Source organism: Python bivittatus, unplaced genomic scaffold (assembly GCF_059951505.1).
Source record: "Python bivittatus isolate LINGU-HERP-01145 unplaced genomic scaffold, Pbiv_v1 ctg000850_np1212, whole genome shotgun sequence".
In the NCBI taxonomy this organism is placed as follows: Eukaryota; Metazoa; Chordata; class Lepidosauria; order Squamata; family Pythonidae; genus Python; species Python bivittatus.
In genome coordinates this window covers 62,997,058-63,012,958 of record NW_028277112.1, presented here as the reverse complement: position 1 = coordinate 63,012,958, position 15,901 = coordinate 62,997,058, and the positions used below count along the sequence as shown (strand labels likewise).

The window sequence follows — 15,901 nt, the reverse complement described above, 5'->3', positions numbered from 1 at the left end:
TCTGTGCTTTCATAATTCTTAGCGGGTAACCATGTGATTCTCTCAGAGGAACCAAAGAAGCTAGAACATTAGGTCAGCTTTTTATCATTGAATACGTTTGTCTAATACTATAAAAGAAGGAAATGTAGAACAGAGGGTCCAGTCCATAGGACTATGCTTTTATTAAACCTCCAGCAAAATAAATACCTCCTGTTTGAATAGTATTACATTTGTTCTAGGAATATAGCATTGTTTTTATTTTTTATTTTATTTAAAAAAGCACTTTCCACACACACAGCAGTAGTTACTTTTTGTATTCAGGCTTGAACCGTTTCACATTTCTCCTGCTTTGACTTTGCAAACTTGCACAGATCTGTCAAGTATTTGTTCTAAGCTGAATGTGTGAACTGAGATCCCTAACGCATTTCTATTTAAAAAACCAGAGTGGTAACCCAGTTTTTTTTTCTTTTTAATATGTTTTAGGCTTGTTAAGAGAACCTTGCTTTACAGCTTTCCGTTAAAGCCAGGATGATTAATGCAGTATATGGACTGCAAGTCCCTCTCATTGGCCATTTTGGCTAAGACTGATGAATATTGGAGTCCAATAGCATCTTGGCTAAAAAAAGCCCAAACATATAGATTTCTCTTGGTTAGCCAGCCTAGAGGAGAAATTGGAATGCTGGTGAAGCATGCGCGAGCGTACTTACTGTGTAATCATTGCCAATTAGCATGACTTGACAAATTTATTGTTCTTTGATTAACAGTCAGTCGCTCTGAGGGCTGTGCAGCGCTTCAGTTCAAAGGCAAAATATGGCACCTGTCTGCAATCCTTTAAAGCGTGTCTGTTTCTTCTCCTGGGATTGTACAGGTGCTGTTCATGGCTGCAGTACAATCCCAGGAAAAGATATATTTGGGTTAGGGAGTTGCAGACGGGTGCTATGTGTGTTCCTCCGTCTTCTCCAAAGCACCTTTTTGCTTTCAAATCCAAAGCCCTGCCCTACCACTTGAAACTTAAGGGGGCTGTTTGACAAGATATCTGTAATTTCAACAGAAATATAAGAAAAGATTCATTTCAAGATATGGAAAATGTCTTAGAATGCAACAGATTGAAATGTATATCTTCACTGCCTGTTCAGCCTTGTTAAACAAGTACAACTGTAATGCTGTTGCACAAAGAACTCGGGAAATTTTAACATTGTGTATGTGCTAAATGATGGTTGAAGTCGTTGCCATTCCTTCTATGGAAGCAGCAGGTTTGGAATAAGTTGAGATGTTTAATGTAGACATGTCCTCTGTTGCTTTAAAATTAAGTACACTGAAAATGCCTTACCGTGATAACGGCATGGCATACAGTAGAGTCAGGAAGCAGCCGTTGATAAAATGAATATCAAAGAGCCCCAGGCTTTCACACAATACTTTTCTTTGTTCCTGGTGGTTTTGGAACCTGTTATTCCTCCACAGCCTTTCAAACTGTCTAAAAAGTTGGACATCTTATGCCTGTCCTCCTCCTGCAAAGTTTTTGATGCAAGATGTTGATACAACATGAGAGTCTGCGTTCATGGATATTCAGATAGTTCTAGGACGTAGGTGAAGGCTCTTGATATGATCAGAAGCAGTTTGTAATAAACCAAAGAGAAAAAATGTATAACCTTTTTGAGAAGAGGATTTGAAGATTTTTATTTTAAAAAAGGTTGCACAGAAAGGAGTATACCTGATCCCTACACCCTTTTCTCTAAAAGAGCTACCTTGGCCTTCATATTGCTCCCTGGATAAACATTCCTCTAGTTCAGTTCAGCTGGGTGGGGAATTCTGGGAGTTGAAGTTCACACATCTTAAAGTTGCCAGATTTGAAAAACACTAGTTTGAGGAGCAGTTCCTCACATTTCGAAAGGCGGGATACGGAGGATTGGAGCTTTTTAGACTGTGTTCGTACATGTGCTTTTCAAAGAAACCCTTAAGCCCCAACCCTATAGTATTTTTAGAGCATGGTGGAAAATAGTCCAGGATAAGAAAACAGTGACATGGTATGCAGGACCTAGGGCATTCTCTAGGAAATTTAATCCAGTATACAGCATGTTCCAGTTCCCATAGGTGGAGTAAGGGAAGCATTCAGGCCCCTCTCCCTACAAAAGAATGTTATCTGAAGATTTCCCATGGAAATTTGCTAATGGGGTATTAGTTGATGAGCATATAATTTTGTTTTGTTATAAAGAACGGTTTTGTTAATATTCAAAGTCTGATGAGTCTCTAATAATCAAATTCATCCCCTGTTTGGATGGGTGGAAGGCACACTTCCATTTTCATAATAGTATTAGCATCATCTTAGTACTATGTATAATTTGCAGCACTGCTTTTAAATGAAGGTATTTCCACAAATAGTGATACTTAATTACAAATCTGATCGAACATGAAAGTGCTGAGCTCTTATGTCAGACAGGATTTGTCTGTCTTCAGTTTCCATCACAGTTCTCTTTTTGCAGTTTTATCTGCCGAGGATCTGTTGCACTTCTGGAGGATCACAATGTATTCCAAGATGCTTTCCCACTTAATGTGGCCTACCAGTCCAGTCCTGTTACTCCTACTTATCATTGCTCCCAATTAACTGACAGGGCTTCAGGGAACTTACTTACCATTTTCCTTTGATTATTCATGGCAGGGGAAAAACTGATTTGTCATTACTGTACAGTATTTATATTTTGACTGAAGAACCAATATTCCCCAGGACATGATTTGAAAGTGCTTGTCCTTGATCTCACTCTGTAAATGGTATCAAGGGTCACTCCTCTTTTAATGGGTCACACTGAATGATTTGATGTTTTTTGAACATTCAGAGAGCATATTTGCTGTGTTTCAAATCACAACTGGAGATTACATAACTCATTTTTACAAGACATACTAACTTCAAAGGAACTATTTTCCCCCCAAAATGGGAGAGTCATTTTAGAATCACTGAGAAAACAGCACTGAAGGTAGTAGTATCATCTTTCCAATGGGTTATGGCTTATCTTTCCAGATGGTGAATCTGTGTTCTTTGAACACCAGAGGGCACCTCTAAAACAGAGTGTACAAACTCTTGAAAGCAGCCACCCAGTCTCCGCATCTTAACGTTGTTGTTCATAGAAAGTGTAGTTCAGTGTGTTGCCACCTTTTAACTTGGAAAATTATGGGTACAGCAATCTTAATGAGGCAAAACAAATAAAACACCCAGGGCTTATTGCTGTCAAGCATAATCACAGATATCTGGTCTCAGCATTCTAATTTCCTAAGAATGATAGTCTCTTATTATCCAACGCATCTATTTTCAGAATGGGTATGACAGATACAATTACAGTATTTCATTAAAGTTACACAAAACAACTTGCAGGCATTATTCCCCCTCTCATTTATGTTTGCACTTGCTTTCTGCTATATGTGGGATCACATTTCTTGCCTTACGAATGTATCTTACCAAAAAAAAAAAAAAAAAACACACCATATCAGAGCTAATTTTTAGCTTCACAAGAAGTTCAGGCAAACTCTGATCACAGTATGTTTTAATAGCCTCTTGCACCCTACATTTGTTTTATAAGCCATGACAGACGATGACACTGTAGAGCTTTATAGGATTAATGTTCTGAGCAAGGCATAACCTCCACTGATTGATTTTGACACGATTTTTAATTTTTTCCTTTTTATTAAAACATTTGAAAAAGACCAACAGAATAACTACAAAAAGAAAAAAGAAAAAGAGAAAGGTAGTAGATAAAAGAATAATGTATCAGTAAATAAACAGGAAGTTTACAATAGTTATGGAATGTGAAGTTCACTATTTCATGAATTCATTAGTTGTACAGAACTAGGTTTCTTATATCATTTTTAAAAACAATAACTAGACATCTCTATCTGAAACTAATATCACCAATATTTATCACTATTTCAAGAACAAATGCACATAATCATACAAGAAGATAAAGAAAAATCAGTGTTAGTTTTAAATTTTCTCCCATAGTACCCCAACTGAGACTTACCATTATTATAGCAAGCATGTGTCATCTGAAGGGGAGACAATGCTTTGGCCAGAATAAACTAGATGCAGTGCTTTGTACTCATGTCCAGATGCTAATTTACCTTGGAGGATGAAATGTTTTAGATTGAGTGGCCATTAGGCTGTTGGGAGAAATGAAAGGTCAATGAAATTCTAAGAGCCAATGAACTTTTAATTGCAAAGCTGTGTCACCAATCAGCTGCGAGTGGAGGGAAAATAGTATATAGGGAAGCAGTAGGAGTTGAAAGGGAGACACCACATGGATCAATAATTGGACCCTAAGAAGAAAGAAGAGATGCCGAGGCAAGAAGAAAAGAGCTCAAATTGCTGTTAGTATCTGGAGACCAGTGGAGAACAGTGCGAGTTGGGGGATAGGCAACGTCTCAACACCACAAACCGGGCCAGTTCTTGAATTAACACAGAAGAACTTCTACAGAGGTAGCCATGAAAGGAAGAGGCACTTTCTGGGATCCTACGTTCTTCTGTGAAGCGTGTCTTCTCTACCAAATCTATCTTCCTCAGTTAATGCAACAAAAGAGGAGAATAGTTTAGAAGGATGGCCATTTTGCTTTGGGGAAGGAATCTGATATATTTCCATGGAGTATTAGGATGAGGGACTTGGCCTGTTTTTAGCTACCCACCTCTAACAAGTATTGTAACTATAATTAAGAATACACAATTGCACTACCTTTATTGGTGTCTGTGTTCACTAATAAGGGTTTAATAGGGTAAACTCTAGTCTCTTTTCTTAAGGTGAAAGATAGTGGCTGCAAATAGTGGGTTTTAAACTGAAAGATAGGCTTTTCCCTTCCTAAGAATGGTAGAGGAGGAGGAGGAGGAGGAGGCTTGAAGCCTTGATAGTTTGCACAGGAACCACTGTATGAGAAAGCTGCCAGGGTTTATTTCTCTCTTTTTTTTTAACTCATATATTTGATTTCATATCAGCCAGTCATTACTTAGAGAGCCAGTTTGGTGTAGTGGTTAAAGGCATCAGGCTAGTAACCGAGAGACTGTGAGTTCTAGTCCTGCCTTAGGCACAAAGCCAGCTGGATGCCCTTGGGCCAGGCACTCCCTCTCAGCCCTAGGAAGGCAGCCATGGCATACCACTTCTGAAAAAACTTTGCAAAAAAACCCTGCAGGGACTTGTCCATGACTCAAAGGCACCCCCCCCCCCAAAAGTCATTACTTAAGCAATAATCCAGCTCAGTGGGTAAATGTAGGACTGCCTTCCCAACACATAGGGAGGGACTCAAATCAAGATGGGTTTGCAAAGGGGTATCCATAGGTGTTAGGATGACCCATCATTTCTATGGCCTGTCTAGTAGATACTCAGATTTTATAATCTCATCAACTTGTGAAGGAGATCTTGATAAACTGCATGTTGGCCATGCTGTTTTGTAACAGATTAATTTTGTGGGGAACAAACATCTTTCAGATTTGGTTTCTACTTTCCTGCCTATCAATTTCTCTACAGCTCTTTAATTTTTATAAATAAATAATAGGTTTGCATTGGCTGCTTCCTTACTGTTTATTTGCACTTATAATCTTATTAAGTATAAATCTTTCAAATATTGCATCATAATTTTTGTGTGTGCATGTGTCTTATGTGGTGTTAAAGCAAACTCTTATCTGTTGTCATTATATAGTCACTGTGCTCAACAGAAATTTTGCCTTATGTGTGTCCTGGCATACATGAGAACAAGTACAAGCCTTGAATTGTCCATTTTGGCAGCAAGTTGCATAATTATGCCTGGAAAGTATGCACCAATTTTCATTCCTGTATCTCTAGGGATATTTTAATACAGTGGCAAATCCTGGCTTATCATGACTCTGCTGGTATGCAATCATCTTGTTTGCTCCCTTTTCCTGGAAGCATGAGTGGCAGAAATAAAAAGTTCATTAAGATATCCAAACCCAGGAACCTGGTTTGGTATTTAGTAATAAATAGATCTTGGTTACAGTTCTGTTGAGACAATGGCTTATCTCAACTTTTTATTGCAGTACACTTAGTTTTTGAACAGAGTCATTATAGGATCATTCTGGCAGGCATCATGGGGTTTTGGAAATGGACATTATGGCTGGAATCTTGGATTCAGCCTATTCAATTTAAATTGTCTTCCAGCACAGAAAGCAGTTGAAATGTTTAGTACCAGTTCCTGCAGTTGGCAGGCCATATAACATCTCTGTAGTGGACTGATTATGAAAACATAAAATGCTGTGTTTTCTCATGGAAGAGCAGTTTTGTCTGCTGTAGCTAAAAGTATAATTCTGCTAGGGTATCATTATTTGCAAGACAGAATAGTTTATATTCTATAATACGTGATGCATTTGCACCTTTGCAAGCATTTATCATAAATCTTGTGCACAAATGGTGATCATCTGAAATTTCTAACCTAGTCAATCAAATGTTAAGTGTATTCAGTGGTATATAAATTAACATGCCTGTGTATAACACTTTTCTGCATTTGGGTTTCAGTTTGGTCATGACAGGCATATGATTTAACTCATTTTAACAACTTGGAAAAAAATATTTAGACATTCATCAGTAACAGGTGATTTGACCTAAGATTAGCATTGAAAAACACTTTTCTAAAAAAAAGCAACAGTTCTTCAGTCTTTGCATTAGGGTTTTAAATTATGTTGCCTATATCAAGGACCAATGTGACCAGCCAAGTATCTGATGGAAGCCTTTTTTTCTATATTTGGCAATGAATTTTGAAGGCAGAAAAAAAAAAATAAGTATGTGCAAGATGATCCACACCTACTTAACTGTAATTGGCTGCATTGGATTTGAGTATGAAAAATGTTTAGACTGAGGATTTGTTGTAATCTCAGCCCTGGTATATACTGGCGTTAAGGAAGATTTATGTATCCGGCCTTGTAAATTTCTTAAGAGTTTTGTTGCCTTGCTATAACAGGATTAACTGATTGCTACATGTAGCCAGATTATCTCTTAATAAACGGTGAACTGATTCAGACTTTAGCTGTTGCACAGGATCTTTATCTGGAGTTCAGAAGAACATGTCTTTCAAAATGTCCTTTTGTGTACTGGTGTTCTGTTTGCTTTTAGAACAGACAGTTCTTTGTGGGCTGTGTTTGTACACTCCTGAAAAATAAGACTTAAAATACTGATTCTTCAAATATGTACTGAATCTGAATCAGTAGTCCGTTTAACCCAGTCTTGGACATCCTAATGAGACTTGACCTGTTTCAGTCCTTTGCCAAGAGAACCCAGGGAGACATAAATCTTGATTCTAAATAATACTTTCATTGTGTGGGCAAATAATCCTTCATGGAAAATTACCCCATCAGGTCTAGAAAGCTTTGTGAAAAAATAGGACAGATTGTTCCAAACCTGGGAGGACTTTGTGCTGTGGGTGTGCCTGACTTTTTCAAGTGGTCCCAATACACTAGGAAGATGGCACACTGGAGATGCCTGCCCTAACAGAATTCTTCAAGATCTTACCACATACTCTTTGAAGTTTTTCTTACTAGAAAATGGCAGGGATTACATTTGAGATCTTCTGTATTCCAAAACATAACTGTGTGTGTAGCATTCAACATCTTTTTCTGTATCCAGAAAACCAGGGTTAGGCAATGTCTCACTATTTCAGAAAACCTCTGAAATAAAATCTTTTATCTCCGCCTCCTTAAGGAATACCTAAGAGTTGACTTTGCCTCTACCTAAAAGCACTGTTTGTCCTTTTGGTGTCATTATTAAGTTACAGAGCTTCATATCAGACCAGTTAAAGCTTAAATTACAGGTAGTCCTCAGATGATGAACTATTTGCAATTATGAAAGTTATAAAAAAGTAACTTTGCAACCAGTGCCCACATTTACAGCCTTTGCAGGTCTGTAAAGCAAAGGAAAGCTGAAGTAACATTATAAGCACATTTGCGGTTTCACTTAGTGATGTCTTCCCTTAAGGACTGAGTTGCTGGTCCCAATTGTTGCTAAACGAGGGCTACCTGTAATGGATTCAATGCTTTGTGATTGCAAATATTGTCAAAAAGTTAAAACCCAAAAAGAATTCTTGACAGTATTAGTTTGATGTCTACTTCTGACATACAAAGATTTTTGTCAGCAGCCAAAGTGGGAGAGAAAAAAATGTGAATTAGAACTTTTGTGGTCTTTTTTAATGGGATCTTTTTCAGTTCTTTACTCTTCTGAAACAACTACACTCAAAATAATAATTGCAAAAATATAACCTCTTTTTGTTCTATTGACAGTATTTCTCCCATGTGTCAAACCTGTTGTATTCAATATAGTGAAACCCATTTCTAGAAATTATTCTAAATTCTCTTGTTAGTAATCCTTTTTTTTTTTTCAGTTGTCAACTTGTGTGGCAAATGTAGAAACTAAAATTGTCTCATTTAGTTCAAAGCTCTCAAGAGTTAGACAATGATGACATGACTACTCAAAATACAAAATTCAGGATTGCTATGAAACTTGAAGCCGTCTGATACTTTAAATACTAAGTCCATACCAGTTAAGATAACTGGTGTGAAATGCATTTACAAATGTACTCCTGAAGTCTTATTTCTCAGTCTTGTATTTGCTGAGTAGAGATTGGCTGTTCAACAGCTGGCCAATTCTGCCTCTGAAGGCAACTTCTAATGCTGCTGAGATCTCAGAATCATTAGGATCCTTTAAAGGGCTGTTTTGAACATGTCAGGGAAGCTGTCCATTTGTATTAGTAAAGACATGCCATCTGCACAGTGGCCCATAGTTCCTGCTACCTGGAGTGTGATGTTTTCATAACTTCCAATAATTATGAGCTTGCTCAAGACTCCTTGATAAAGACTCTGTTGTCTTCCTCAGCTTGCCATTGGTCATGGAGTGTGATCACAAACAACTGCATGTCAAATTTAAAGTTCTTTTTCTGCTTCTTCCTCTCCCCTGCCTCCTTGCCCCGGTAAGTTCCTAGAGATTACTCATCATGAGATCCGGTGTTGGCTCAAAATGACATAGGCTTGGGATCACTTTGGAGCTGGAATGCAGAGAAATAAAATAGATTGTTTTTGTCCTAAAATATGTGGGAATAGTAGAAAAGTTCCTTTCCAGATGACATCCTCTCCAGCAGCATGTCCTGCAGCATCTGCAATTTTTTTTTTTAATCCCTTTTTCTGATTTTCCTTGCTCTTTTTACATTCTGTAACTAAGACTTAGACATACCACTGTACAGGTGCTTTCTAGCATTTTCCCCTTTCTCCGTACATGCTTTTAGTCTTATACTGAATCATCTGCCTCCTTAACAAAATCCACGACCTTGGCACTGACTCATTCACTTTCCTTCAGACAGGCACTTCACCCTGCCACACTTTCCTTTCCATCAGCCAATGAGTTTACAAGCTGAAATGCGGATGCTTTTGTATTTTGCACAGAAGATTTACTAACGGGGTTCTGTGTGCATAGAACCTCACAATTTAATAAAACCTATTAGTTATTATGTAGCTGCAGGTGTTTCAAATGAAAGAGAGATGAAGAAATAACAAAGCCGTCCATCTCCACCCATGGCTATTCTCAGATCGTAGATCCTAGACCTGCAATGGCCTCATCTACTAGCAAAGAACGAAAAGCCTGATTCTGAGGCTTGGGGACTTAGACTCAAAATTTAGTTTCAGTCTCATCTCTAGGGCACTCTCAAAACAATCTGTAAGATGGGCTAGAATGAAACCTACACTCTGATTCTCTTTAAAATGCACGTAGCCTTACAGGGGAAAGGAGAGCCCGTAGAAAACATGGTCTTAAATGCAGATTGTTGCCTTTATTTCTATTGTGGAATAGCTGTAGCTCAGTGGAGAGATACTGCATGAGGGCTAGCTAGCTGTCAGATGGGAGCACTGCAGATCTAATCAGAGAAGAGTCCAGCATCTTCTACATTGTTTTATTTTCCTCCTGATGCTTTTCAGATGTGCAGTGATTTCTAGGTCGTCTTGGGCCCTGAGGAGCATTGCAAATTAAACTACTGCTTTTATGGTTCTTGAATTGTATATCTTTTTTATGTTTGCTTTCTAGCAGCTACTTTTGCTTTCTTTACTGATTTATTAAAAGAAAACAACAGCACAAAATTTGACAAATGGATGCTAGCAACTAGGGTTTCCAATGCCATAGAAAAATGTCACTGACCGTCCTCTTTCCTGTCATAAAGCCTTTATAGACTGGTATGTCTAACACCTCAATATCAGCCTCAAGCCCACAGGATTCTGTGCTTCCAAGATACCTTCAGATACTTACGTTGCTGAGTTAGGTGTTGGAGGGCTTCCAAACAAAGCCTGAGGCCTCCAGATGGCAGTTGAAACAAGTGGCAGCTCTTCAGACATAGCTTTATGTCAAACCCGCTGACTGTGTAAACTGAGATAATTTAAATGAGGGAACAGGCCATTTCCTAGCTGCACTTCAGGTTTTATTGGGTTAGTCAATAATAAATATACAGTAAAACCTTGGTTTGCGAGCATAATTCATTCTGGAAACACGCTTGTAATCCAAAGCACTTGTGTATCAAAGCGAATTTCCCCATGAGAAATCGTGGAAACTCAGAAGATTCGTTCCACAACCCAAAAATATTCATATAAAAATGATTACAATACTGTAATATAATACAAAATAATAAAGAAAATACAAAATATAAAGAAAAATAAAAAATTAACCTGCACTTACCTTTGAAAACCTTTGTGGCTGGTGTGAGGGAGACAGAGAGGAGGGTTATTGTGTAGGACGACTTTCACTATCACTAGCATGGGAGACGATCACTCACAATGCCGCAGCGAGAGAGAAGAACCATTGGCTCAGTTGTGATCATGTGATGTTCGGCATCACATTCTACTTGTATTGCAAGACAGTGCTCATTTATCAAGTTAAAATTTATTAGAAATGTTTGCTCATCTTGCGGAACACTCACAGAACAAGTTACTCGCAATCCAAGGTTTGACTGTATCTGCTGGCTGCAAGGGGTTTGAGAAGAAATTCTCATTGGATCAGTTTGACAGAATGAATTTGGAAGTGTTTGAAACAATAATTTTCAAATAAAAAACTAGTTAGGTTGGGATTCTTTTACTGATTTTAGCCTTCATTTGGATTCAGTTATATATTCCTAGAAGGATATTGCAGTCATCATATGGAATTTTCGAGTAGTGTTAAACTATAGGAATATAGTTGTACTTACTAATAGGAGGGTATATATTTAGGAAGGATTTGTGATTTGGACTGATAGTAAACATTACAATGTTTGCCAAGTAGTGAGGACCCTGATGGCAGTGCAGAAATGACTTCTACAAATGACCACATCATTTTGCCTCTACGGAACCTTAGAGCTCTTGTATAAAACCTAGAACAACAATGAAGAGTAGGTGACCATAAATAAAGAAGACTTAGAACAGCCCCAAAAAACAGCTGCAGAATGGCTGAGAACATGTGACCAACTGCACTCCTGTCTTTCTTGATGTTAGTTATTGATTTTAGGGTTGCCAAAATTGGCTAGTTTCTCTAAAAGGGCAAAACTGAAAGTGTTTGTTTCCGAATACCCTAGGATGATCATAACCTAACCACTAAGTTTCATTAGGTGCTAAAGCCTTTGCTCTCATTTAAAAAAAAATACTTTCAACATTTTTCTTTACTCTTTTTCTCATTATATAAGGTGGGTATGCTACTATAATTTGAGGAAATATGAAAAAAGGATCTTTGGACTGAAAATAAATGAAACATGGTCATTTTAATTATTTAATTGTCATGAGTTGCTGACATTTTCATTCTCTCTTTGCCAGTGATGTGTCCTAAATCCTAATTTGAGAATTTACTTTGACAGGTGTTGCTTGATTTGCTCTGTATCACAGGGACATTTATCTGTGAGGCTGTTGGCATTTAAATGGGGTTCAGTTGACATAAAATAGTAGTATCATGACTGACAGGCACAGAACATACAGTTCATTTCAAAATCTTGAACTGCACGATAGTTACAGATCACTCTGCTTTTCAAGAAACAGTAGAATGCCCAGGACATGAATGAAATATGGTCATACAGTATAGGACTTTCCTTAGATTCCTATTAGCAGATTATAAAAATTGGGACCAGATGGTAGTCATATAAATTCCAACCAAAGCCTAACAAAAAGTTTATCATGGGGAATCATCCAGTTTAACTGTAGTTTCTGACAGTTAACCATGCAGTTATATTTTTTATGGACTGCTTCCTTAATGGTTTATGAGAGAGTTCTGTTCACAAGTAAGAATTGGTCTGCTGATGCCAAGCAAACTTGGCATCAGCAGATGGTGGCTGTCAGTGCCCTGACAACCTGGCAACACCTACTTTCTGGAAACCACAATTTTTTTAGTGGTTTCTGTTTTTTATTTAATGATGCCATGGAGTAATTTATATCTGTCCTCCTATAAGGTAAAACCCGCCAGGGTTTCATGAACCTGCTATTGTAGGAAGGGGCCCATGAGATAGCCTTTCCCAATGGTGCTCTACCCTCCCTAAAAAGCACTAAAGTAAAGATTGTGTATTTGAATACATTTTAATCAGCTGCACATTCAGTCGTTAACAGAATTGTTTCTTGGATGTAACAGCTGTGAAAGCCACCACACAACAATATTAGGCCAATTTTAAAATAGTGGAATCTTTGCTACGATTGAAGCCTCGGAAGTGTTGTGGATATTGCTAAGAGGCTATAAATGATGATTGGCATAGGTTTTTTTTATATTAAAGAAAACTGTCTTTAATAATTAAAGAAAGAGAAAAAGAGAATATCTTGTTCCACTGATAGGTAATAATTGGGTGGACTCTTTAAAGTATGCCAGATTAAACTCTACAGCCTTAGTTTCATCCAGAAAAACAGTGGTGGGAGGCTTCCAGTATTTTAGTTGCAGACGTGGCTTTTGCTGGGCTTTGTCTTTTTAGTTCAAATAGTTTTATCCTTTTGCCTAAAAATTAGTTGCTCTAAGTAGCTATATGGGCAGCAGAAGCCCTTTTAAGACATCTGTTGTGGACATGAAGTGAGTAGAGAAGCCATGTTTGCTCCCTTACTCCTATTGTCCTTTTTCATGCTTGAGATCTTTAAGTATTCAATACGAAAGTTGGAAGAGATTCTACATGCATTCAACTGAGTATGTTTAGAAGCCTTCCTATGAATGGAAAACCTGGTACTGTAATATAGACCTTGGAGAACCATTGGTCAGTGTTTATGAACATCCTTTCAAATGTTCAAACTAACTGAACATATGAAAGCCAAGAGTGAGAGAGATGGGAAAAGAACAAGAGGGGAGTTTGATGATATAGTCCAGGTACCAGCTCCCTATATCCCACGTGTTTGGCAGAATGTCTGCATGAGATAAAAAGATAGATTTCTAGATTACTACATTAGTCAAATGTAGTTAACTGAGCACTCTCTTATAAGGGAGGAGAGGTGAAAGCTAAGGGAAAGGGAGACAGAAGAGAGGTAGCTGGAAATGGAAAAGAAAAGGAGATAATTAGTGTACCTAAAAGGAAAGAGATTCTGGTGTCCCTTGTGGAAAAAATTCACCTTTCATTATCTAAATTAGCATGGACTATTGATCCGAGGAACATCTTATATCCTACATTAATTCTCCCTACAATGTTATTGTTAAGTCAACTTTAATTGTTCACAATCATCTGGTCCTCTGAGCAAATGCAAAATAGAATAACACTCATCCCCACATGTCTAAGAGACTACGGAGTCAGAAAGAGGACCAATCTGAAGATGAGATTACCTCAGTTTATCATTGGGGCAGTACTAGAGATATTTTAAAATTTATTTAGCTATCCTCAAAAATAGCTAAATAGATGAACCAGGTTTTGACACAAGATATTGCAAGGATGGGCTTCAGCTCCAAGATTTGCACTCAATGTTAGGTTTGGGAACGTGTATACTCAGGCTACTTGCTTACAAAAATCTCCCCACTGCTCCCAAATCTTAATGCTTTTACAAATGCAAGGTAAGAGAGAGAAGGAGAACCTTCTCTGCCGTGGTCCCCGCCCTATGGAATACCCTCCCCCCAGAGGTGAGGCAGGCCCCAACTCTCTTCTCCTTCCGGAAAGCAGTCAAGACCTGGTTCTGCCAACTGGCATGGGGCGAGAAAAGGGGCAACCAACCCTGGGGGTGGCTAGGACCTTGAAGATGCTCCCATATGTTAACATCTTACTGATCATCAACATCTTGGAAGATATTATTTGCATATGTGTTTGGTTTTATTCTATTTTTACTGTATTTTTATATTGTTTTTATTGTATTTTAATTAATATTTATTGTTTTATTGTGAACCGCCCAGAGTCACTTTTTCGTGCGATGGGCGGTATCTAGATTTGAAATATAAATAAATAAATAAATAAATAAATAAAAATAAAGAAAGGTTGAAGTCCCTTCCTTCTCATTCTCTGCCCCTTTTGATTTAACAGCATTGCAATATCTGCTGATTTTTAAAAAGTTCAGTTCCTACAGGAAACTTCTAATGCAATAACCAAATTGTCAGATTGTAAATTAAGCCTGAGAAAACTACATTAGCCCTGTTGTGCATGTATGATGGAGTAGAAAAGGAATATTAAGGGAAAACTATAGTTTTTCCTGAATATGATATCTAAAAAGTATATGTATAGTTGAAATATTGATAATATACAGCTAATTTTAATGTACTTTTAATGGAATGATAAACATGATGATTAATCTGTTAAAAGAGTTTTAGCCTTAATTCTTATCTGTAAAACTTTATAGCAGAATGGTTTCTTGGACAATATCTTCAATAAAATGAGCAAGGTGTTTAGATTGTCAGCTGAGAGAGAAATGCATAGTTCCATACTTGGTGTTGGCCTAATTTGCTTGGCTTAAAAATAGGAAGAAGGCCTGAATGGATGCTAATAAAATGGATGCATTTTATTAATATTTAAAAGACTGCATTCCAATCTGTTTAAGCTCAAAAGAGGGAACAAACTTCCCGTAAACATCATCTACCCAAAGTAGTGCAAGATTCACCCAGGATTGACAAGGCTGGATTTTCATGCTTACAGTGACACCTGCAGTACATCATAGAAGCTTCCTCAATTGGTAGTTATTTGAATGGATTTTCCTCACAGCTCTTTTGTGTGGTAGGATCTCTGATTGGGAAACACTTGTTACTTACAACATGCTGGACTGATGAGACTATTGAGCATTCATGAAGTGTTTTCCAGAATATTCAAAGTATTTCACAGATTTATATCTGGAATTGTTACTGCAATTGTGTAATGCACTTTCATCACCTCCAACCCAGTGAGACCTGCAACACATGATGCAATGTGGAGTGTTCCAGTTTATGACTGGCTGCACCCCTACCTTGTTGCAGGACACTTAGCTCCATCTCTTCTCTCTGCCCCACTTTTCTATTGATTTCCTTTTGTTTCCAACTTTTAGGTAGCACTCCATGACCGCTTGCCTCAGTGCTCATTGTATTTAGAGGGAAAGAGCTGAAGGATACATCTCTGCATATATTGAAATTCTCCCAAACCTGATGATGCCATTTTGCTTAAAGGACTGGAGATACAAAAGTTGAAATTTTCAAAATAGGAATTTGTCTATATACTGAATGTTTAAAGCATTTGGCTACATTTCTAGAACCTAGTAGGTTGATATTAATTATTTAAATGAGAGGTTGCCAGTTTTTTTAAGCATGGGTCCCATTCAAATTAAAGTTAAATAAAGTAGGGGAAGCTTGCAAAGCATGGCTTCCGGAATTCTTTCCAACTCTTTAATAGCAACTCTACTCTGGGTCATGTGACCCGAAGTTGTGGGAGGCTTAGAATGGAGCAGACACAAAGATTCTGAACTGCTACCTAGCCATCACTTCCAAAGGATTGCATTGGGAGATAAGCTTCTGAATATTTTTTTTTCTGCAGCCCCTTGCTAGATCTG

At 37.7% G+C, this 15,901-nt stretch overlaps 1 protein-coding gene across 2 annotated transcripts in view; it reads left to right on the top strand.

The window, feature by feature from the left end:
- The window catches only part of TRABD2A (TraB domain containing 2A), an 83,708-nt gene that overhangs the window by 15,670 nt on the left and 52,137 nt on the right, over positions 1 to 15,901 (top strand). The gene's annotated exons all lie outside the window — the stretch shown is intronic.